Source organism: Desmodus rotundus, chromosome 9 (genome assembly GCF_022682495.2).
Source record: "Desmodus rotundus isolate HL8 chromosome 9, HLdesRot8A.1, whole genome shotgun sequence".
NCBI lineage: Eukaryota > Metazoa > Chordata > Mammalia > Chiroptera > Phyllostomidae > Desmodus > Desmodus rotundus.
Window position 1 is genome coordinate 106,557,361 of NC_071395.1, and position 24,524 is coordinate 106,581,884.

The 24,524-nt window shown below is 53.9% G+C and overlaps 6 non-coding genes across 6 annotated transcripts; 3 read left to right on the forward strand and 3 right to left on the reverse strand.

Annotated features, from left to right (window-relative positions):
* The first annotated feature begins 5,708 nt into the window (after positions 1 to 5,708).
* Positions 5,709 to 5,899, forward strand: LOC112298959 (U2 spliceosomal RNA). Its single transcript, XR_002974193.1, has one exon. It is a non-coding gene; the product is annotated as a U2 spliceosomal RNA (small nuclear RNA).
* A 2,025-nt stretch (positions 5,900 to 7,924) lies between these two features.
* On the forward strand, positions 7,925 to 8,115 carry LOC128779338 (U2 spliceosomal RNA). Its single transcript, XR_008425244.1, has one exon. It is a non-coding gene; the product is annotated as a U2 spliceosomal RNA (small nuclear RNA).
* Positions 8,116 to 10,139: 2,024 nt separating this feature from the next.
* LOC112298962 (U2 spliceosomal RNA) lies at positions 10,140 to 10,330 on the forward strand. Its single transcript, XR_002974196.1, has one exon. It is a non-coding gene; the product is annotated as a U2 spliceosomal RNA (small nuclear RNA).
* A 4,443-nt stretch (positions 10,331 to 14,773) lies between these two features.
* LOC128779339 (U2 spliceosomal RNA) lies at positions 14,774 to 14,964 on the reverse strand. The gene has a single exon (XR_008425245.1). It is a non-coding gene; the product is annotated as a U2 spliceosomal RNA (small nuclear RNA).
* Positions 14,965 to 16,987: 2,023 nt separating this feature from the next.
* Positions 16,988 to 17,178, reverse strand: LOC112298961 (U2 spliceosomal RNA). Its single transcript, XR_002974195.1, has one exon. It is a non-coding gene; the product is annotated as a U2 spliceosomal RNA (small nuclear RNA).
* A 2,025-nt stretch (positions 17,179 to 19,203) lies between these two features.
* Positions 19,204 to 19,394, reverse strand: LOC128779337 (U2 spliceosomal RNA). The gene has a single exon (XR_008425243.1). It is a non-coding gene; the product is annotated as a U2 spliceosomal RNA (small nuclear RNA).
* Positions 19,395 to 24,524: the final 5,130 nt, after the last annotated feature.

The following is a 24,524-nucleotide window of genomic DNA, read 5'->3' on the forward strand; positions in this document are numbered from 1 at the left end:
TCGGGCACAATCATGGAGTATGACCACCTTGGGGCTCTCCCCAGGATGTCTGGGCTCTAAACCTCTGTCCGTCCGGTATCTGGATGACCTTGAACTTTCCATCTCAGAAGCTGGGTTTCCTTGTAGGGCAAGTAAGCACAGGACAGATGACTTCAGGCTGCTGGGAGGCACAGACACTCTGAGGGGCGGTGGCCCCCTTTGCTGCTCTCTGCTTCCCCCTGCTGGCCCTGCTGCTGTGAAGATGGAATTGGTCCTGGATGAGAGGACGACACAGTGCCCCTAGGGGTGGTGAAGTGCAAGTACAGGAGCAGAGTGGCCCCCAAACCGGTTGGCCTCTTAAATGCGGGTCCAGGCTTCCACAATGTGGCCTCAGCAGCAAGGCCTCCAGCTTCTTGAAATCAGCCACTGCACACACGAATCTATCTCCAGAATGGTTGATTAACTCGAATCTTTTCTGAGACTCAGTTCTCTCGTTTGTTAAGTGGGAATCATAAAGCCTGACTCACTTCTCAAAATGAATGGGAATAAGGATCCACCCTTAATAAAGATATAAAATGGCCATCTAGGGGAAGCAGCCCCTTAGTGCTGTGGGAGGAAGAGAGAGAAGGCTGAGGACTTGGGGACGTCAGCCTCTGCAGCCTCAGCTTCTTCAGATGTCAAACTGAATAAATAACACTTTTTGTTTGGGATTGTTGAAAGGAGATGTGAGGATTTGCCCTGGCCTGGTGGTTCAGTTGGTTGGAGCGTTGTCCTGATGTGCCAAGGTCGAGGGGTCGATCCCTGGTCGGGGCACATAAGAGAGTCAACTGGTGGGAAGGTGGAGCGATGGGCTAATGTTTCTTTCTCTCCCGTCTTCTCTCTTTCTGGAGCCAATAAATGTTTTTATAATAAGAAAGAAAGAGCCCTGGCTGGTGTGGCTCAGTGGATTGAGTGACGGCCTGTGAACCAAAAGGTCACTGATTTGATTCCTGGTGGGGGTACATGCCTCGACATGCCTGGGTTGCAGGCCAGGTCCCCAGTGGGCAGGTGGCAACCACTCTTTTCTTCTCTTCCTCTCTTTCTCCTTCCCTTCCCCTCTCTCTAAAAAATAAATAAAATCTTAAAAAAAAACAACAAAAAGAAAGAAGATTTGCCGGTACACCAGTGGCTGTTTAATAATGCCAAGGAAGTTCGAAGCCCAGTTCTTGGTTGAGTGGAAGTTTGGGGGCTCCTTAAAATTTTAGTTTCATTCTTCTTCTTGAGTCTAACTAGTTTCACAGATCCAGTCTAGCTGGCCCTGGAACTTGCTCTCCAGCCCACAAATTCTTATGTTTTAGCCCCAGGACCCTGGGTACATTGAGGATGAGGAGAGTGTGGGGCAAGCATTCTCCTGGTCCATATACACTCCCTCAACTTCCGCCATATGTAACTCTTGGGAAACCATATGTTCCAGGTTCATAGGTTCAATTCCAGGTTCTCAGGACTGGAGTAACACTGTGTGTCAAAGAAATGCAGTCTAACAACCCCAAAGCTCTGTTAAAAAAAAGAGTCCATTCTCTGAGTGCTGGCCTGTGAACTGGGTTGATTCCAAATAAGGGCACGTGCCTGGGTTGACAGCTAGTCCCCAGTAGGGGGCACTCAAGAGGCAACCACACATTGATGTTTCTCTCCCGCTCTTTCTCCCTTCCTTCCCCTCTCTAAAAATAAAAAGTAAAATATTGTAAAAAGAAAGAATCCATTCTTTGTGCATGTCTCAAGAAACATTAAAGGGAAGCCAATTAATAACCCTTGGCAACCCAGTTTTTTCTATGCTTTTTTATTATCCCATCCACAGCTCTCTTCCCATCCCATAGATTTTGGAGCCCCCTAGTCACAACTCACAAAGAAAGAACAATTAAGCTCGCATGTAATGGGCCCTTTTCTCTGTCTCTCACCACCAGGAGATTCTAGAAACTGCTTTGCAGACTGGGCAGAGACTTATAAGAGTGAGAAAAGTGGTGAGAAATTGGGTTCCAGTTACTGATAGTGGGCATTGAGATCCTGAAAAATATATTTGCTGCTTCTCCCTCCTTTAGCCACCAAGTCCGGTAGCAGAACGCTTCTCAAATTTTAATGTATATGCATATGCGCTCTAGGAGAGTTTGTTAAAAATCAGATTCTGACAGTAGATCTGAGGGCCATGGTTTTGTCGGGGTTGTTTTCTTTCTTTTAATTGATTTGAGAGAGAGAGAGACATCAATTTGTTGTTTCACTTATTTATGCATTCATTGTTGCTTCCTGTATGTGTGCTTACTGGGAATCCCCCCACAACCTCGTGCATCAGGATGATGGTCTAACCAACTGAGCTACCTGGCCAGGGCAGTTCTGCATTTTTAACATGCTCCCAGGTGATGCTGCTGGTCAATGCCACGTTTTGAGCAGCAAGGCTGGGGCAAAATGTCCCACTTTGAAATCGTTTTAAAGTAAAACAGGTCATATACCCTGACTGGTATGGCTCAGTGGGTCGGGTGTCCTTCCGCAAACCTAAAGATCGCTGGTTCAATTACTGGTCAGGGTACCTGCCTGGGTTGCAGGCCAGGTACCCAGCTGGGGGTGTGACAGAGTTTCTCTCCCTCTCTTCCTTTCTCTGCAAACATATATAAAATCTTAAAAATGCAGAGCATATGTACCCCTAACTTTGCTGGCTGTTGCTAGAAAAAAAAGGCTCCCTCCCCACTGCAAAGTCAGACAGACTGACCTGATCTAGTTCTGTTGCTAGTCATAGAAGTGTACACTTTTCTTTTTCTTTTTCAAATTTATTTATTTATTTTTAGAGAGAGGGGAAGGGAGTGAAAAGGAGAGGGAGAAAAACATTAACATGTGGTTGTCCCTCACAGGCTCCCACTAGGAACCTACCCAGCAACCCAGGCTTGTGCCCTGGTGGGGAATTGAACTGGTGATCTTTTACTTTGCAGACCAAGCTCAGTCCACTGAGCTACACCAGCCAGGGCATTAGTGTATACCTTCAAACTGAATGCTTTTGTTTTATACCTGGGGCAGAGGAGAGAATGAGAGCATTGAGGAAAGGAAAGGTCAGAGAGGAGGAAGAGAAGGTTGGGGGGGAAAATGGTATTTCTCTCCTACAAGGTTATCTTCAGCTAGTTGTGAGAGCTGATGTGATGAAAGAACGTGAGGAAGCTGTCCGAGAGGTCAGCGTAAAAGTGTGGAGGCAGGGAGCTTCAGGGCAAGGGACAACAGGCACAGTGGGGCCTAGACCTGAGGAGGCCGTCCTCCTCTGCTGGCACATCAGCCAGCAGCCCTCTGATGCCCCAAACTGAACGCTTTAAGAGCCTATGGAGTTGTCAGCCTTGGCATGGGGGGACAGACATTGTCCGGCTGGGCAGAGGCTTCCCCAGCAGCCTTGGGAGCAGGGGATGCGGTGGAGTGGCAGCCAGAAGAGGAGCGGAGGGGCACGGCAGAGGCCCCCGGGGGGACCAGAGAGACAAGGTCACCTTCAGCTGTGTGGTCCCAGGTTGCACCCAGGGGCAGGCACCGAGTAGGTGCAAACGGAAGAATGGGTCGAAATCCAAACGTTTTTTCAAAGCCAGGATATCAGGAGATTTCTTTGAAAGAAAAGCTCAGAAATAGGTCTAAAGATACACCTATCCGTACATGCACCTTGAGGCATGGCATCCTTCTGTGACAGAGGTGGCCTCTGAAACGGGGGAGGGGATGAGCTATCCCCTCTAGACGCTGGGACAACTGGGTAGCCGTCCAGGAGAAAAGGAAAGTCAGACCGGCGCCCGAACTGATATCCCGGGACACCTACCCAAGCCCGTGGGACAGAGATGGGATGCAAAACAGATCGAGGAATCAAAGGGCAGCGGGCAGCGGGTAGGGACACCCAGTTCCCGTGAAGGAAAGAGCAGGCGATCGTCAGCCCCCCCCCCCCCCCCCCCCCCCCCCGAGAAGACGCCCGAGTTCGCCCACAGTACGGGGTATGGGAGGGGGGGTAGTTCGGTAAGCTGCTGGTTGGGCCTCCTCGTTGCCACGAGCCCCGAGGTCTGTTACCTCACTTTCCACACGTGCAAATCGCATTACTTAATATTTATCCATTTAGTCATTCATCCCAAAAGACCCCAAGTATCGAGTACACGCCAGGCACTGTCCTCAGCACTGGGGAAGAGAGACGAGGATCCCCTCTCCGGAGCCCACACTATTGGCTATTAGGCCAGAAGGCGATGAACCGGTAAACGTATAAAAACGTCAGGCGCTACGAGCCCTGGAGCAACACACACCGCGTGGCGGAGAAGGGGGGCCCCGGGTGGCGAGGGAAGACTGACTGAGCGGGGCCTGCGCGCCGGCCGTCCACATTCTCATCTTCTAGATGCGGAGGCTGAGCTCCGCAGAGGTGCCCGGCCCGCAGGATTTCCCTCTGGGTTCGGTTCTCACAGGTACACGCTGTGTGCCGGCCGCGTCTCGCTTTTCCTGGTGAAGACGCCTACTAACCGCCACCCCCCCCCCCCCCAGGATGTACGGGAGGCGGAGGGTTCAGCGAGCAGGCCGAGGCGAGCACTGGGTCACAGGCCTATTGAGGTTCACAGGGGTGAGGGCCCAGGTCTTCGAAGCCTGTGCTCTTAGCCGCCACACCCGACGGGGGCGGCAGACTCAGCGACACTCGTCTCTCCTAGGGAGCGGGACACACATCCCCTCTCCCCTCTCCCTCTCTCGGTGCCTCGTCTCCAGGCCCCACGCTGTGGGCGTCGTGGGCGGATTCCGCCTCTCCCACTAAACCAGCCGTGTGGTTTTGGGCAAGCCGCTTGACCTCTGGGTCTCAACTACTCCACCCGTAGGTCCACTTTGCGAGTTTGACACTCGAGCGAAGCACTCAGCACAAAGCCTGGCCCAGACAGGACGAGTGTTTCCTATTGTATTGTCTACGGGCAACGCGACACAATACAGGCTCAGCAGCTGTTTCAGGGTCACGGCTGTGACCCTGAAACTTCCCTGGAACCTCGTCGGACACGAGGACCCACATTCCGGAGGACTAAACCAAGGTGGCCTCGTGAACTGCATTTACGTTCTCCCCCGCACAAGGTAGGCGTTAAGGTTCCCACTTCTCAGCTGGGGACACCGAGGCTCGGGAGGTGAAGGAGTTTTGCCCAAGTGCCCAGCCGACAGAGCAGGGCGTCCTGACGACCAGGGAGGGAGTCAGTCAGCCCTTGCAGGGCCGGATCGAGTCTCAGCCGAGTCGTGGGCCTGGAGCGAGCCAGCCCCAGGGAACCCTCTGGTCTTCAGAGCGATGACCTGCCGGCTTCCGTCGGAACTAGGACCTCTCGGCTCCACCTCCCGTCCACCGACCGCTCGGATCGCAGGCGCGGAAATCGCCTCGGTCCAGTCATTTGGCGCGAGCTGGTACCAAGGAAGCGCTCGGCCACAGCTCAGTTTCCGCTCATGCGCACAGTGGTCGTCCGGAGGCGGGGGGAGGGGTGAGGGGAGGAGATCCGCACGGAAAAGGCGGGGCATGCAAATTAGGACGCGTTGTCAGCTTCGCGGCCGTGCCAAGCGGGTATAAAAATTCAGTTAAAAACGTAGAAAATCGAAAGGAAAAGCCCTCCCAGGGTCTAATGTATTCTATGTAGCTGTCAAGATACTAGGGAGATGAGACCTCGCTTGAAGGTGACGTGGCCTCACCGTGAGTTAAATAGGGGTGTCAGGAGGGGGATGCCGGCGGGGCCGGGCCAACTGGTATCGCTTCTCGGCCTTTTGGCTAAGATCAAGTGTAGTATCTGTTCTTATCAGTTTAATATCTGATACGTCCTCTATCCGAGGACATTATATTAAATGGATTTTTGGAGCTGGGAGATGGAATAGGAGCTTGCTCCGTCCACTCCACGCATCGACCCGGTATTGCAGTACTTCCGGGAACGGTGCACCCCCTTCGGGGGACAAAATTTGAGGTACGAATGATAGACTGGGCAAGAGCTATCTTTACTGGGGCTTTCCTTGGCCTACTCTGTCTCTGTAGGCTAGCTTCTCCGCAGTGTAACACTGCCCCGCGTGGCGTGCTGGGGTTTTTTTGTTGCTTATCTCTTGCTACCCCAGCCCTCCGCTGCACGTCACACGCTTGGGCAGGGATTGGACAATGGACACAGGTAGACGTTGCTTTTTCGGGGGTGGTTGGGGGGGCAACTGAGTTAGTGAGCAACCACCGTTTGGTACACACGGCTCTGGCTAGGGGCCGTGGGAGAGGGAGCCGGGGGCGTGACATGAGTGTCAAGTGCGGGTTTAAGCCCATTTCTCTATGCTGTCTCTCATGCGTGCCTTCAACCAGTATCTATCAAGTGCCACGTAGGTGCGGAGCACTGTCCTAGGTGCTGCGGGATAGAGCAGCAAAATGCCTACCATCAGGGTGAGGACCAAATACGTGTGAATATGCCTCCATATCTGTGTGTCCATGTATGTGTCTATACCTCTATATCTCTCTATGCCATGTGATGACTATGGGTGTCTACAATTACTTGGCAGCTGGGAGAAAAAGCCAGGTAAAGTGGGATGTGAGGCAGGAGTGCCCGGGGAGGGGAGGGGAGGGGAGGGGAGGGGAGGGGAGGGGAAGAAGAGGAGGAATTCCTGACTGTTCACCTCATAGGCCTGGCAACGGAAATGGAGAGAATACACGTTACAGCGCTCGGCCCAGGGGGCTGGCACTGGGAAGGGCTCGGGCAACACCTGCGATCAGGCTTTCTGTGCTGCAGGGTGAAATGACCGATTGGGTTTCAGTCTTAACGTCCCTGATACCTTCTAGCTTTTCTGAGGTCAGATATATGACACCGCGCCCCCCAACTAAACTGAAGCCCTGTTAGGAAGGAGAACGGGAAAGGTAAGTGCCGACCGGGTAGCCGGCAGTCTTTGCCACAGAGGGGAACTTGGAGGGGCGGGCGGAGCAGCTGAACGCTTTGACCGGCCTCGACGTCCGGAGCATCCCCAGCAGTCACCCCAGTCCTCTCTGGTGTTCTGCCACCCCTGGCCGGATCTTCCCCCACCTTCCCCCCGGTTCCGGCCAGCGGCCTCCTCCCTGGGCATCGTTTATTCACTCAAACGTTGACCGAGCACCTACTATATATGCCCGGCCCTGGGCTAGCGCTGGGATCTAGACGTAAGTGCTGGTGAAGTCCCCGCCCTCGGTGACCTCTGATTTCCGTGAGGGAGATAAAGGATCGCCCCCAAAGGGTGGTGAGTGGTGTACTTGAACTACGCACGGTCTGGGGTGAAATACATAGGTGAGGGAGAGGGGGAGGGAAACGATGTGCGGAGCCCAGGATATGGTTCATTCACAGAAGCGCCGACAGACGACGGTGCTAGAGTTGGGGAGAACGCCTCCAGCTGCCCTGCCGGGGTCTTCCCACATGGCGCGCCCCCCTCCCGGGCCTTTCGCTCCCCTGACGCACAACGAGCCCCTCATCCGACAGCGGACCAAACCGCACACAGTACAGTCTGGGCTTTTCTGGCGACTGTCTTGAGACTTGCCTACCGATTTTTTTTCCCTTCGGGAAAATTCTCTGCCCACAGCCCCTTTCTACAGGCCTCTCTTGCCGCCCAGCCCTAAACCCCTTAGGTTCTGTCCTTTCCGTTTGTACCTCGACCTCCCAGCTGAGGTTCAGAGGCGCCAGCCGCCGCCTGGGAGAAGAGTCGGCCCGCCGTAGCCACGCCTCCCGGTGGGCGGGAAAGGGCGGGCATGCAAATTAAATGGCGGTGTTGCACCGAGAAGGACGGTGCAACAACAGACATAAAATTTCTCTCTAAATGATAGAGAATTTAAAAATCGGCACAGAGTTTACTATCTGGTGATGCTGTGGTGCTGCCAAAGAAGCAAAGGGAGTGAGACCTCGACTGCCGGTGACCTGGCTCACCATGAGTTAAGTAGGGGTGGCAGGAGGAGGGTGCCGGCGGGGACAGAGCAGCCGGTATCGCTTCTCGGCCTTTTGGCTAAGATCAAGTGTAGTATCTGTTCTTATCAGTTTAATATCTGATACGTCCTCTATCCGAGGACATTATATTAAATGGATTTTTGGAGCTGGGAGATGGAATAGGAGCTTGCTCCGTCCACTCCACGCATCGACCCGGTATTGCAGTACTTCCGGGAACGGTGCACCCCCCCCCCCCTACGGGGGGACAAAAACTTTCTGTTTCTAAGAGGAGACCGTGGTTCTTTCCCCACTGTAGCAGTCAGCTGTTTGCTCTTAAGCGGCCTTTTGAGAGTGCTGGGGAAAATCAGTCTTCTTTTTCTTTCAAAAAGAGCTTAGAAGGCTGACTCTTTGTCTTCCCCCCCCCCCCCCCCTCGTCCTGTGCTGGGTGTGGGGAGGCCTGGTTCCCGTAGCTGTGTGGTTGGAAGCCCCGTAAGCCGCACGGGGGGAGAGTAAGAGGGAGCAAGAGCTATCTACGTATCCCTCAGTCCCGTGCCTTCACTCTTAACTCCCCTGCTCCCGGCTCTTCCGCCCTGTGGGTCTCCTTCTGCCCTTTGCTGCGGGCTTTTGGCTTTTGGTGACCACTGAGCAGCGATGTTTGGGCCCCGCCAGCCTAAGGTCCGCAGGCTGCGGGAGAAGTGCCCCCGGAACTGGGGCTCTTGGCCTGGGTTGTGGTCGAGCGACCTGCCACATGTGGAGGACATCCGCGGGGCACGGCCTGGGTCTTGTCTAGGGCCGTCAAGCAGATGCGGTCGGCCATCTTGGTGGCATACCTTCCACCCGTCCGCCGCCATGAGCCTGCTGACCTGTGTGCAGCCGCCAGGACCAATCTCATCACACCCTAGCCCAGGTAGAAGCAGGTAACGCGGCTGCCCGTGTCAACGAGTGCCTGCCGCCTGACGTTGGGCCTCCTATTTAGATGACGTCCATCCGGTCCCTCCAGGTAGCCCTGACCTCGCTCTGCCACACCCCTACAGTCCAGGACAAAACAGGACAATGAGGTCCCACCGATAGGTAAGGAAGGAGAAGCCGTTCTTCCAGATCGACGGCAGCGTTGAGCCACCTTGGCCGCATGCGTCGGCATCTCCTGGTGGCCCGTTGAGATCGTGGTGGTGTCCCAGCACCACCGCACAGCACCGGAACTCCAGTCGCAGGGACCGGGCCGAAGCTGGCTCACCTCAGAGCCACCAGGGGCCTTGGCGCTCTCCAGAGTGTCCAGTAAAGACGCCGCCGCCTCGGGGCTGCTTACTCTGGGCCCACGCCAGTCTTCAACCCGCTCCTGCAAATCCACGTGTGAGTCGGCTTATGATCACCCCGCACCGTGGGCACTCAGTGAACAGTGTGGACTTGAGGGGACGACGGAGTCCCCGGTTCTGTCGCAGACGGGAGGCCACTCAGTCCCGAGAGGAGGCCTTTGGGCCCGTGTGGGACTATGTTGAGGGCAAGTCCCCCTACCTTCCTGCTTGTGTTGCCCCCCTGCCCACCAAATTTGTTGGGGATGTCGAGACCGATGACCGCCCACGCACCAAGAGGGTATGAAAGGTGTGTAACACAGCACGGGCCTTTCTGGGGGGAGCAGGTTTGAAAGTGGCCTGAGAGACAGGAGCGGAGCCTGGGCTGGTGTCTTGGGGGTGGTGAGCGGAGGTGCTGGAGCAAGGGGCTCTCAGCAGCTTGCCCAGCCTGTTGGGCGGGAGGGGAAGAGGAAGAGGGGAGGCCGCAAAGCTGTCAGCAGTCAAATGTCCCCAGGAAGTCAGACTCTTATCACACGCGGCGAGCTGCTTTCTCCTCTATGCAACGGGGAAATGGGAAGGCGCTTTCCTCAGCCACGGTTACCTCCCTGTGACCCTGCCTTCCACCATGGACAGTCAACAAACTCCCCTGGATCAGAGACTGATGGCCCACCGGCCGGGTCTTCGAAATACGGGGAGGAGGCTGTGGGGAGGGTGGAGTCTGTCGAGCAGGCCACGCCTCCTGGGGGCAAAAGGCGGGGCATGCAGATCAGGAATGGCTGTTCTGCGCTGGAACGAGGGATCTGCCAGGGATATAGGATTTCTGGTTAAAAATGTAGAGTGCAAAAAATCTGCCCAAGAGTCTGGTGACATCCGCAGTACTGTGGGCGACGCGAAGAAATCAGACAAGGAATGAGGCTTAGGGTTCTCACCGTGAGTTGAACATACGGGACACGAGGAGGGTGCCGGCGGGGGCAGAGCAGCCGGTATCGCTTCTCGGCCTTTTGGCTAAGATCAAGTGTAGTATCTGTTCTTATCAGTTTAATATCTGATACGTCCTCTATCCGAGGACAACATATTAAATGGATTTTTGGAGCTGGGAGGTGGAATAGGAGCTTGCTCCGTCCACTCCACGCATCGACCCGGTATTGCAGTACTTCCGGGAACGGTGCACCCCCTCGGGGGAATCGAGTTGTTGTTAAATGTCAGCTTCTGTGGGATTGGGACTGAGTGGTGTCTTTTTTTCCTCTCGCCATCGGCGGCAGTCTTGTGAGTTCCGGCCGGCGCGCAATCTGTGTGGGCCCGGTGGGTCTGAGCTCTTCTCCTCTCCCCAGCGTCGCCAGGGGATGCCAGCGTGAGGGGGCACTGTGCTACGTGAAACACCCCAAGCAGAGATGCTTCGGTGTATCCCTCATCTTCACGGTCTAGGAGTCTTGGAAGCCTCACAGAAAACTTCTGGGCCCTGGCTGGGTAGCTCTGTTGTTACAGCATACAAATTCTGTATGACCCGTGTTTGCTTGACAGCTGAGCTACCTAGCCAGGACTGATGTGTGTTTTTAACCCATGGTCCTGTTGTGTTGAGAATGTTACCTCGCTTCTGTGGGCTTCTTCCTAAAATACTCGTAACTTCAGTATAACCATGAGGAAAACATCAGACAGATCCACAATTTAAAACATCCTGCCCTGGCCCTGGCTGGGGCTCAGTGGATTGAGCACGGGCGACCCTTTGGTCGATTCCCAGTCTGGGTATATGCCCAGTAGGGGGCGCATGAGAGGCAACCTCACATTGATGTTTCTCTCCCTCACTTCCTCTCTTTCTCTAAAAGTTAGATAAATAAAACCTCCTAAAGTAAAATAAAAACATCCTATGAAATGTCTTTAGTGTTCCTCAATACTGTCAAGGTCATGCCAAGGTCAAAACAAAAAAGTTTGAGAAACTATCACCACACAGAGTAGCCTAAGGAGACGTGGCAACTAGATGTAATGTGCTATCAAACATTGTAAAGTCACACGTTTGTTTTTTAAAAAAACAAAATCGGCACTGGCCCTGGCCCGGTGGTTGGTTAGTGTCCTCCTGATGACTATGCTTTCACGACATCAATTTGTTGTTTCTCATGCTCTCTCCCCCTTCTCTCTCTAAAGTCAATTTTTAAAAATATCAACACTGGTGTGGCTCAGTCAGTGCATTGAGTCCGTGCCTGTGAACCTAGGGGTCACCGGGTCGGCCCCCAGTTGGGGGTGAGCGAGAGGCAACCACACAGGATGATTCTCTCCCTCTCTTTCTCTCTCCCTTACCCTCCCTCTAAAAATAAATTTAAAAAATCTTTAAAAAAATATTATATATATATATTATATATATATATATTTTAAACCAGCATGACCCATTTTTGCACGCTTGAATTCTTCATGGTGCCGTTTTGGCAAGTAGCCAAAAATTAAGTCCCTACTTAAGTTTTTAAAAATCAGAGTCCTGCCAAACACCGAGGGGTCCCCAAACACCAAGCTGGGGGTGGTGGTCCTGGTCAGGCACATATAAGAGCCAATCAATCAACCAATGACTGCATAAATAAGTGCTACAACAAAGCAATGTTTCTCACCTTTCTCTCCCCCCTCAAATCAAAAATTAAAAAAAAACTTTTGTGATTCATTATCCAACACTTTCCCACTGCCAATTAGCAGCTGCAAGGAAACTGGATAGTGGGTATTTATTCCCAGAGGAACATGAAAAATGAACACCAGATTGTGTCACTAACACAGGTAAGAATTGTCATTCACTGGAAAACATGATTCCCACATACAAAGACCTCAATCTGTGTTGGCCTGCCTTGTAAATAATACCACCACCTCTGTTTCTTAGTGATTTAACTGTAGTTCTCAGCTGAGCACACCTCAAAATTCTATCAACTGCTCCCATCGAATGTAAAAAATTAATGGGAACTCTTCTTAACTTGCTTGAAAACTTATGATGGGGGGGCTCTGCCAGCAGAGCTCCCCCATGTCATTGCAGATGAGAATAAAAATGCCCAATGCGCGGTCTGCGGGGGGAGGAAAGGTGATCAGTCCCTCAAAGGAGATAGGTCCTGGACACCTTCTTCCCTGTGATTTTATTGGGTTCAGCTCACCCAGACATACACAGTATGCACATAAAATCATCAACCAGTGTCCAAAAAGCTGCAGCCATGAAAAACTGACATCATTTACAGATAATAGTTGAAGAAACACAGGGATTGTCTCTGGTCAGGATTGGCTTTAGCTCAAGTGTCTGTTTCATAGCAACAGGGCAGAGCAAACCTCAAAGGAAACAATGTATAGTCTTCCTCTGTCCAGATTCACCTGAGGAGCCATCTGTTCCAGTACAAGTTTGCAGCTGCCTCTGGCATAGTTGCCAGGCTAAGCTAAGCAGCCGAGAGACTAGGCAACTTTACAGAAAGACTGAGGACTCAGGCTATGACAAAGCCAAGAGGTGAGGGTCTTTCTGCCCCTTCTCTGAAGACCCCTAAGTCCTTCCCTGATGGACCATCACAACTGTGCCTGTCTTAGGTTGGCCACCACCCCTGGGGTCTCAACCGTCATTGGCTTACCAGTCATCTGTCTGCACCAAGCAGGGGGAAGTGAGTGAGGCAGGGGCTGTGCTCCTTCTGGCAGCCCCTGCCTCAGAGCCACTATGTTCTGCCTCCTTAGTGACTCATGTCCCCGAGGCCTTTTCACTCAGCCCTACCTGTGGGACAAAAGGCTACAGTGCAGGCAGGACGGCTCCCAGTGGTAGTGGAAAGAGTAGTTTCAAGGATGCTGATTACTGCCAATTTTGCAATAAAAAACCCAGCCCTGGCTGGTATGGCTCAACAGGACTTGAGTGCCGGCCAGTTTGATTCTCAGTCAGGGCACATGCCTGGGTTATGGGCCATGTCCCCTGTTGGTGGCTAGCAGAAGGTAACCAACTGATGTGTCTTTTGTACATCGATGTTTCTCTCCCTCTGTCTCCCTCCCTTCCCCCTCTCTGAACATATATATCAAAAGGAAATAATTTCAATGTATAAAACAGCTTTGCTTACAAATAGATTCTCTTCCAGGCTATCAGAAATGTTTTGGTACATATTGATAGAATGTTACACAGCCACTAAATAGTAGTTACGAAAAACATTATGGTATGGACCTAACTGTAAATGCATATAGGAAATTATTTTGGAAAAATGTATCAAAAGAATTTGGAAATAGGAATGATGATTAATGCCAGACTTGGGACTATGGAATTTTTTTTAAAAGGTTTATTTATTTATTTACAGACAGAGAGAAAGGGAAGGAGAAAGAAAGGGAGAGAAACATCAATCTATGGTTGCCTCTCACATGGCCCCACCAGGGACCTGGGCTACCCGCCCGCCACAACATGTGCCCTTACTGGGAATTGAACCAGCAACACCAGCCTGGGTAGGACTCTGTATTATATATATATAATATATATATATAATATTTTTTTAAAGATTTTTTAAATTTATTTTTAGAGGGAGGGTAAGGGAGAGAGAAAGAGAGGGAGAGAATCATCCTGTGTGGTTGCCTCTCGCTCACCCCCAACTGGGGGCCGACCCGGTGACCCCTAGGTTCACAGGCACGGACTCAATGCACTGACTGAGCCACACCAGTGTTGATATTTTTAAAAATTGACTTTAGAGAGAGAAGGGGGAGAGAGCATGAGAAACAACAAATTGATGTCGTGAAAGCATAGTCATCAGGAGGACACTAACCAACCACCGGGCCAGGGCCAGTGCCGATTTTGTTTTTTTAAAAAACAAACGTGTGACTTTACAATGTTTGATAGCACATTACATCTAGTTGCCACGTCTCCTTAGGCTACTCTGTGTGGTGATAGTTTCTCAAACTTTTTTGTTTTGACCTTGGCATGACCTTGACAGTATTGAGGAACACTAAAGACATTTCATAGGATGTTTTTATTTTACTTTAGGAGGTTTTATTTATCTAACTTTTAGAGAAAGAGAGGAAGTGAGGGAGAGAAACATCAATGTGAGGTTGCCTCTCATGCGCCCCCTACTGGGCATATACCCAGACTGGGAATCGACCAAAGGGTCGCCCGTGCTCAATCCACTGAGCCCCAGCCAGGGCCAGGGCAGGATGTTTTAAATTGTGGATCTGTCTGATGTTTTCCTCATGGTTATACTGAAGTTACGAGTATTTTAGGAAGAAGCCCACAGAAGCGAGGTAACATTCTCAACACAACAGGACCATGGGTTAAAAACACACATCAGTCCTGGCTAGGTAGCTCAGCTGTCAAGCAAACACGGGTCATACAGAATTTGTATGCTGTAACAACAGAGCTACCCAGCCAGGGCCCAGAAGTTTTCTGTGAGGCTTCCAAGACTCCTAGACCGTGAAGATGAGGGATACACCGAAGCATCTCTGCTTGGGGTGTTTCACGTAGCACAGTGCCCCCTCACGCTGGCATCCCCTGGCGACGCTGGGGAGAGGAGAAGAGCTCAGACCCACCGGGCCCACACAGATTGCGCGCCGGCCGGAACTCACAAGACTGCCGCCGATGGCGAGAGGAAAAAAAGACACCACTCAGTCCCAATCCCACAGAAGCTGACATTTAACAACAACTCGATTCCCCCGAGGGGGTGCACCGTTCCCGGAAGTACTGCAATACCGGGTCGATGCGTGGAGTGGACGGAGCAAGCTCCTATTCCACCTCCCAGCTCCAAAAATCCATTTAGTATGTTGTCCTCGGATAGAGGACGTATCAGATATTAAACTGATAAGAACAGATACTACACTTGATCTTAGCCAAAAGGCCGAGAAGCGATACCGGCTGCTCTGCCCCCGCCGGCACCCTCCTCGTGTCCCGTATGTTCAACTCACGGTGAGAACCCTAAGCCTCATTCCTTGTCTGATTTCTTCGCGTCGCCCACAGTACTGCGGATGTCACCAGACTCTTGGGCAGATTTTTTGCACTCTACATTTTTAACCAGAAATCCTATATCCCTGGCAGATCCCTCGTTCCAGCGCAGAACAGCCATTCCTGATCTGCATGCCCCGCCTTTTGCCCCCAGGAGGCGTGGCCTGCTCGACAGACTCCACCCTCCCCACAGCCTCCTCCCCGTATTTCGAAGACCCGGCCGGTGGGCCATCAGTCTCTGATCCAGGGGAGTTTGTTGACTGTCCATGGTGGAAGGCAGGGTCACAGGGAGGTAACCGTGGCTGAGGAAAGCGCCTTCCCATTTCCCCGTTGCATAGAGGAGAAAGCAGCTCGCCGCGTGTGATAAGAGTCTGACTTCCTGGGGACATTTGACTGCTGACAGCTTTGCGGCCTCCCCTCTTCCTCTTCCCCTCCCGCCCAACAGGCTGGGCAAGCTGCTGAGAGCCCCTTGCTCCAGCACCTCCGCTCACCACCCCCAAGACACCAGCCCAGGCTCCGCTCCTGTCTCTCAGGCCACTTTCAAACCTGCTCCCCCCAGAAAGGCCCGTGCTGTGTTACACACCTTTCATACCCTCTTGGTGCGTGGGCGGTCATCGGTCTCGACATCCCCAACAAATTTGGTGGGCAGGGGGGCAACACAAGCAGGAAGGTAGGGGGACTTGCCCTCAACATAGTCCCACACGGGCCCAAAGGCCTCCTCTCGGGACTGAGTGGCCTCCCGTCTGCGACAGAACCGGGGACTCCGTCGTCCCCTCAAGTCCACACTGTTCACTGAGTGCCCACGGTGCGGGGTGATCATAAGCCGACTCACACGTGGATTTGCAGGAGCGGGTTGAAGACTGGCGTGGGCCCAGAGTAAGCAGCCCCGAGGCGGCGGCGTCTTTACTGGACACTCTGGAGAGCGCCAAGGCCCCTGGTGGCTCTGAGGTGAGCCAGCTTCGGCCCGGTCCCTGCGACTGGAGTTCCGGTGCTGTGCGGTGGTGCTGGGACACCACCACGATCTCAACGGGCCACCAGGAGATGCCGACGCATGCGGCCAAGGTGGCTCAACGCTGCCGTCGATCTGGAAGAACGGCTTCTCCTTCCTTACCTATCGGTGGGACCTCATTGTCCTGTTTTGTCCTGGACTGTAGGGGTGTGGCAGAGCGAGGTCAGGGCTACCTGGAGGGACCGGATGGACGTCATCTAAATAGGAGGCCCAACGTCAGGCGGCAGGCACTCGTTGACACGGGCAGCCGCGTTACCTGCTTCTACCTGGGCTAGGGTGTGATGAGATTGGTCCTGGCGGCTGCACACAGGTCAGCAGGCTCATGGCGGCGGACGGGTGGAAGGTATGCCACCAAGATGGCCGACCGCATCTGCTTGACGGCCCTAGACAAGACCCAGGCCGTGCCCCGCGGATGTCCTCCACATGTGGCAGGTCGCTCGACCACAACCCAGGCCAAGAGCCCCAGTTCCGGGGGCACTTCTCCCGCAGCCTGCGGACCTTAGGCTGGCGGGGCCCAAACATCGCTGCTCAGTGGTCACCAAAAGCCAAAAGCCCGCAGCAAAGGGCAGAAGGAGACCCACAGGGCGGAAGAGCCGGGAGCAGGGGAGTTAAGAGTGAAGGCACGGGACTGAGGGATACGTAGATAGCTCTTGCTCCCTCTTACTCTCCCCCCGTGCGGCTTACGGGGCTTCCAACCACACAGCTACGGGAACCAGGCCTCCCCACACCCAGCACAGGACGAGGGGGGGGGGGGGGGGAAGACAAAGAGTCAGCCTTCTAAGCTCTTTTTGAAAGAAAAAGAAGACTGATTTTCCCCAGCACTCTCAAAAGGCCGCTTAAGAGCAAACAGCTGACTGCTACAGTGGGGAAAGAACCACGGTCTCCTCTTAGAAACAGAAAGTTTTTGTCCCCCCGTAGGGGGGGGGGGTGCACCGTTCCCGGAAGTACTGCAATACCGGGTCGATGCGTGGAGTGGACGGAGCAAGCTCCTATTCCATCTCCCAGCTCCAAAAATCCATTTAATATAATGTCCTCGGATAGAGGACGTATCAGATATTAAACTGATAAGAACAGATACTACACTTGATCTTAGCCAAAAGGCCGAGAAGCGATACCGGCTGCTCTGTCCCCGCCGGCACCCTCCTCCTGCCACCCCTACTTAACTCATGGTGAGCCAGGTCACCGGCAGTCGAGGTCTCACTCCCTTTGCTTCTTTGGCAGCACCACAGCATCACCAGATAGTAAACTCTGTGCCGATTTTTAAATTCTCTATCATTTAGAGAGAAATTTTATGTCTGTTGTTGCACCGTCCTTCTCGGTGCAACACCGCCATTTAATTTGCATGCCCGCCCTTTCCCGCCCACCGGGAGGCGTGGCTACGGCGGGCCGACTCTTCTCCCAGGCGGCGGCTGGCGCCTCTGAACCTCAGCTGGGAGGTCGAGGTACAAACGGAAAGGACAGAACCTAAGGGGTTTAGGGCTGGGCGGCAAGAGAGGCCTGTAGAAAGGGGCTGTGGGCAGAGAATTTTCCCGAAGGGAAAAAAAATCGGTAGGCAAGTCTCAAGACAGTCGCCAGAAAAGCCCAGACTGTACTGTGTGCGGTTTGGTCCGCTGTCGGATGAGGGGCTCGTTGTGCGTCAGGGGAGCGAAAGGCCCGGGAGGGGGGCGCGCCATGTGGGAAGACCCCGGCAGGGCAGCTGGAGGCGTTCTCCCCAACTCTAGCACCGTCGTCTGTCGGCGCTTCTGTGAATGAACCATATCCTGGGCTCCGCACATCGTTTCCCTCCCCCTCTCCCTCACCTATGTATTTCACCCCAGACCGTGCGTAGTTCAAGTACACCACTCACCACCCTTTGGGGGCGATCCTTTATCTCCCTCACGGAAATCAGAGGTCACCGAGGGCGGGGACTTCACCAGCACTTACGTCTAGATCCCAGCGCTAGCCCAGGGCCGGGCATATATAGTAGGTGCTCGGTCAACGTTTGAGTGAATAAACGATGCCCAGGGAGGAGGCCGCTGGCCGGAACCGGGGGGAAGGTGGGGGAAGATCCGGCCAGGGGTGGCAGAACACCAGAGAGGACTGGGGTGACTGCTGGGGATGCTCCGGACGTCGAGGCCGGTCAAAGCGTTCAGCTGCTCCGCCCGCCCCTCCAAGTTCCCCTCTGTGGCAAAGACTGCCGGCTACCCGGTCGGCACTTACCTTTCCCGTTCTCCTTCCTAACAGGGCTTCAGTTTAGTTGGGGGGCGCGGTGTCATATATCTGACCTCAGAAAAGCTAGAAGGTATCAGGGACGTTAAGACTGAAACCCAATCGGTCATTTCACCCTGCAGCACAGAAAGCCTGATCGCAGGTGTTGCCCGAGCCCTTCCCAGTGCCAGCCCCCTGGGCCGAGCGCTGTAACGTGTATTCTCTCCATTTCCGTTGCCAGGCCTATGAGGTGAACAGTCAGGAATTCCTCCTCTTCTTCCCCTCCCCTCCCCTCCCCTCCCCTCCCCTCCCCTCCCCGGGCACTCCTGCCTCACATCCCACTTTACCTGGCTTTTTCTCCCAGCTGCCAAGTAATTGTAGACACCCATAGTCATCACATGGCATAGAGAGATATAGAGGTATAGACACATACATGGACACACAGATATGGAGGCATATTCACACGTATTTGGTCCTCACCCTGATGGTAGGCATTTTGCTGCTCTATCCCGCAGCACCTAGGACAGTGCTCCGCACCTACGTGGCACTTGATAGATACTGGTTGAAGGCACGCATGAGAGACAGCATAGAGAAATGGGCTTAAACCCGCACTTGACACTCATGTCACGCCCCCGGCTCCCTCTCCCACGGCCCCTAGCCAGAGCCGTGTGTACCAAACGGTGGTTGCTCACTAACTCAGTTGCCCCCCCAACCACCCCCGAAAAAGCAACGTCTACCTGTGTCCATTGTCCAATCCCTGCCCAAGCGTGTGACGTGCAGCGGAGGGCTGGGGTAGCAAGAGATAAGCAACAAAAAAACCCCAGCACGCCACGCGGGGCAGTGTTACACTGCGGAGAAGCTAGCCTACAGAGACAGAGTAGGCCAAGGAAAGCCCCAGTAAAGATAGCTCTTGCCCAGTCTATCATTCGTACCTCAAATTTTGTCCCCCGAAGGGGGTGCACCGTTCCCGGAAGTACTGCAATACCGGGTCGATGCGTGGAGTGGACGGAGCAAGCTCCTATTCCATCTCCCAGCTCCAAAAATCCATTTAATATAATGTCCTCGGATAGAGGACGTATCAGATATTAAACTGATAAGAACAGATACTACACTTGATCTTAGCCAAAAGGCCGAGAAGCGATACCAGTTGGCCCGGCCCCGCCGGCATCCCCCTCCTGACACCCCTATTTAACTCACGGTGAGGCCACGTCACCTTCAAGCGAGGTCTCATCTCCCTAGTATCTTGACAGCTACATAGAATACATTAGACCCTGGGAGGGCTTTTCCTTTCGATTTTCTACGTTTTTAACTGAATTTTTATACCCGCTTGGCACGGCCGCGAAGCTGACAACGCGTCCTAATTTGCATGCCCCGCCTTTTCCGTGCGGATCTCCTCCCCTCACCCCTCCCCCCGCCTCCGGACGACCACTGTGCGCATGAGCGGAAACTGAGCTGTGGCCGAGCGCTTCCTTGGTACCAGCTCGCGCCAAATGACTGGACCGAGGCGATTTCCGCGCCTGCGATCCGAGCGGTCGGTGGACGGGAGGTGGAGCCGAGAGGTCCTAGTTCCGACGGAAGCCGGCAGGTCATCGCTCTGAAGACCAGAGGGTTCCCTGGGGCTGGCTCGCTCCAGGCCCACGACTCGGCTGAGACTCGATCCGGCCCTGCAAGGGCTGACTGACTCCCTCCCTGGTCGTCAGGACGCCCTGCTCTGTCGGCTGGGCACTTGGGCAAAACTCCTTCACCTCCCGAGCCTCGGTGTCCCCAGCTGAGAAGTGGGAACCTTAACGCCTACCTTGTGCGGGGGAGAACGTAAATGCAGTTCACGAGGCCACCTTGGTTTAGTCCTCCGGAATGTGGGTCCTCGTGTCCGACGAGGTTCCAGGGAAGTTTCAGGGTCACAGCCGTGACCCTGAAACAGCTGCTGAGCCTGTATTGTGTCGCGTTGCCCGTAGACAATACAATAGGAAACACTCGTCCTGTCTGGGCCAGGCTTTGTGCTGAGTGCTTCGCTCGAGTGTCAAACTCGCAAAGTGGACCTACGGGTGGAGTAGTTGAGACCCAGAGGTCAAGCGGCTTGCCCAAAACCACACGGCTGGTTTAGTGGGAGAGGCGGAATCCGCCCACGACGCCCACAGCGTGGGGCCTGGAGACGAGGCACCGAGAGAGGGAGAGGGGAGAGGGGATGTGTGTCCCGCTCCCTAGGAGAGACGAGTGTCGCTGAGTCTGCCGCCCCCGTCGGGTGTGGCGGCTAAGAGCACAGGCTTCGAAGACCTGGGCCCTCACCCCTGTGAACCTCAATAGGCCTGTGACCCAGTGCTCGCCTCGGCCTGCTCGCTGAACCCTCCGCCTCCCGTACATCCTGGGGGGGGGGGGGGTGGCGGTTAGTAGGCGTCTTCACCAGGAAAAGCGAGACGCGGCCGGCACACAGCGTGTACCTGTGAGAACCGAACCCAGAGGGAAATCCCGCGGGCCGGGCACCTCTGCGGAGCTCAGCCTCCGCATCTAGAAGATGAGAATGTGGACGGCCGGCGCGCAGGCCCCGCTCAGTCAGTCTTCCCTCGCCACCCGGGGCCCCCCTTCTCCGCCACGCGGTGTGTGTTGCTCCAGGGCTCGTAGCGCCTGACGTTTTTATACGTTTACCGGTTCATCGCCTTCTGGCCTAATAGCCAATAGTGTGGGCTCCGGAGAGGGGATCCTCGTCTCTCTTGCCCACGGGTATATCCCCAGTGCTGAGGACAGTGCCTGGCGTGTACTCGATACTTGGGGTCTTTTGGGATGAATGACTAAATGGATAAATATTAAGTAATGCGATTTGCACGTGTGGAAAGTGAGGTAACAGACCTCGGGGCTCGTGGCAACGAGGAGGCCCAACCAGCAGCTTACCGAACTACCCCCCCCCCCATACCCCGTACTGTGGGCGAACTCGGGCGTCTTCTCGGGGGGCTGACGATCGCCTGCTCTTTCCTTCACGGGAACTGGATGTCCCTACCCGCTGCCCGCTGCCCTTTGATTCCTCGATCTGTTTTGCATCCCATCTCTGTCCCACGGGCTTGGGTAGGTGTCCCGGGATATGAGTTCGGGCGCCGGTCTGACTTCCCTTTTCTCCTGGACGGCTACCCAGTTGTCCCAGCGTCTAGAGGGGATAGCTCATCCCCTCCCCCGTTTCAGAGGCCACCTCTGTCACAGAAGGATGCCATGCCTCAAGGTGCATGTACGGATAGGTGTATCTTTAGACCTATTTCTGAGCTTTTCTTTCAAAGAAATCTCCTGATATCCTGGCTTTGAAAAAACGTTTGGATTTCGACCCATTCTTCCGTTCGCACCTACTCGGTGCCTGCCCCTGGGTGCAACCTGGGACCACACAGCTGAAGGTGACCTTGTCTCTCTGGTCCCCCCGGGGGCCTCTGCCGTGCCCCTCCGCTCCTCTTCTGGCTGCCACTCCACCGCATCCCCTGCTCCCAAGGCTGCTGGGGAAGCCTCTGCCCAGCCGGACAATGTCTGTCTCCCCATGCCTGTCCTTTCCTGCCTCAGGAGGTATAGTGGTGGGGGCGCAGCATCCCTGAAGGTCACCTCTGTGTGGGACCAATTGAACCTGAGCTGGGAGGGGCGGCAAGGGCAGGCCTGCAGAAAGGAGCTCTTGGCAGAGAGTTTCCCTGAAGAAAGGCAAGTTGCTAGGCAACTGTCAGGGCAGTACCTAGAAATGCCTAGACTGTGTTGTGTGCAACTTGGCCCTCCACTGGAGAGGAGCTTCACATCTGATTGGTGAGGGGCTTGTTCTTAGTCGGGGGAGCAATTCTTTATTTCCCCCACTGAAATCAGAGGTCATTCAGGGCAGTGACCTCATTAGTGCTAGCCCAGTGTCTGGCATATAGTAGGTGCTCAGTAAACGTTTGTGTGAATAAGAGATGCCAGGTCAGACTGACTCAGAGAAGCAGCAGTTAGGAGGCTACTGGACGGAACCAGGCAGGGTAACGGGGAGGGGGCTGATCTGGCCAGCTTGGCAGAGCACCAGAGAGGAGAGGTTGTTACCCAACCAAGGACCAATACTTCCAGAGGCCAAAACTCAAAACGTCAGAGGGTTGAAGTAAGGAAAAGGTTATTGATCCAGAAGCCTCCACCTGAGAAGATGGGAGACCTAATGGAGCCCAAATCCATCTTAAGCTAACATATAAAATTAAGTTATAACTACACTGAGATATAATGTTTCCTATCCCTTCTCTCCCCCATCCCCCCCACCCCTTCATATATCCCAGGTGGGCGAGCTGCAGAACTTCAGTGGGACCCAGTTCAGTCCATAACCCCTACTGAACCAGAATCTGCATTTATAAGGTCCACAGGGGGTTCGTGTGCGTAGGAAAGATTGAGCAGCGATGCTTTACATCACGTACATTGGAAAAGAAATGGCAGTGGGTAGTCAGCTTGTACCTGTCACTTTGTATGTGATCTGAGGCAGATATCCACAACTGGCTTCCTGGGCCAATGTTTTTTTGTTATTGATTGAGATTAGCTCACTTACTATCATCCTAATAGCTACCAGGTATAGAAGACTTGTGTACGCCAAGCCCTTTGCTGAGTACTTCACTTATTTTACCTTATTTCATTCTCCTAATAGTCCTATGAAATATGTATTATCATCAGACTTTACAGAGGGAAAGATTGAGGCTGGGATACATAAAAGTCATTTGCCCAAGTGTTTGCCGGGAAATGTTAAAGTCGGGGTTGGAACACATCTTCCCCGTCGGTGGTCGTCATAGTGTAGCCCCAGGGCCAGCAGCATCAGTATCACCTGGGAACTTATTAGAAACGCACAGTTTCCACCTGTGACAGAGAAATTCCGGAAGTGGAGCCCAGCAACCTGTGTTTTATGAAGTCTTCCAGATGATTCTGATGTACTCACAAGTTTGGGGACCACTGTTTGAAGCTATACTCACGTTCACTCTAGGCAGACAACATTGGTGACTTGGCAGAGAAATCTCTCAAATAATAAAGACTGAATTAAACTGCGAAGGTCACTGGGAACTGGCCCCTGTTGTGATTACCGGGAGCTGCCCATCAGCTGGGATAACTGGCCAGGCTCTCCCCCTGCCTCCTGCCTCTGCCCCTCTCTGATCTGGTTGTTCCTCCTCCCTCGTCATTGCTCCCCAGGCATTATCACCCTCTCGGGGCTCCTTGTTGCTGTTTCTTGCTGACCACCCAAGTCCCCTCCTCCAGCCAAGGCCACCCTTGAGGACCAGGCTCCTGAGCAAATGGATGCTGGACATCTGTCTCCATGGGGATCCTTCCGCACAGAGACTGCAACGTGGCTGCAACTGAGCTCTTCCTCACCTCCCTGTCTTGCAGCCTCCTCCTGCCTCGGCCTTTCCTGTGCCTGTTATTAGGCCCTCAGTAAAAGTGTGAGAAATGTAATTGAAATTAGACTTTCGGCTCAAATAGTGTTCATTCAAATCTGATTTCAGCTCCACAAAAAAACTTGGAGAGAGTGGAGTTGCCATTCCGAACCCCAGAGTGTATGTATGAACGGCTCTGTCTGAAAGGACGACTCCAGGAGGCAGAGGAACCCCTACAGCTTAACCTCCTACTGCTCCACTTTTCTTCGGGAATCAGGCGTGTGACAAGCATGTCCACCAGGGGGCAGCGTCTGCTGCTTTCCAGCCCTTGGCTGGGCGCTGGGCCTTGGTTTTGGAAGGGCTGCCTCTGAAAGGACCCTTTGTAGGGGAGAAAGAGGGTACCTAGGGGGCCCTTTTACACATCCCCCCCAACACACACACACTCATTCTAAGAGGTAGAGTATGTTTTCTCCATGTTATTCTGGAGGACACTAAGCTGGGGTTTGAAAAATGGGTCTTTTGGTTCCCAAGCTGACAGCTGCTCCGTGGAATCCACTCCCCCAGCCCACCTCTCTCCTTCCCTTCGTGCACTCAGACAAGTACTTGGTCAGCGTTCCGTGCCGCGGAGGCAAGGATGTCCTCCGCACTTCCCAGGGGAGCTCCATCCATCCCCTCCTCTCCCGCCCCTACTTGGGGGCGCGGACTATCATGGGGAAGGATCTGGATCCTCTAAGCCCCTCATCACGTGCTGAGGAACCTGGGGACCCCAGGGGGAAAGTGGCTTTTCCCAGGCTGTCTACCAGTGAGGGATAGAACTCGTGATGCCGCTCAGCCCAGGGCTTCAGCCTGCCAGGCTGTGAGGGAGGCTTCTCTCTCCAGAGTCATCCCCACCCCTAGCCTCTGTTTTTCTCCTCCAGGGATTCCCTCCTCCCCAGTAAAGGC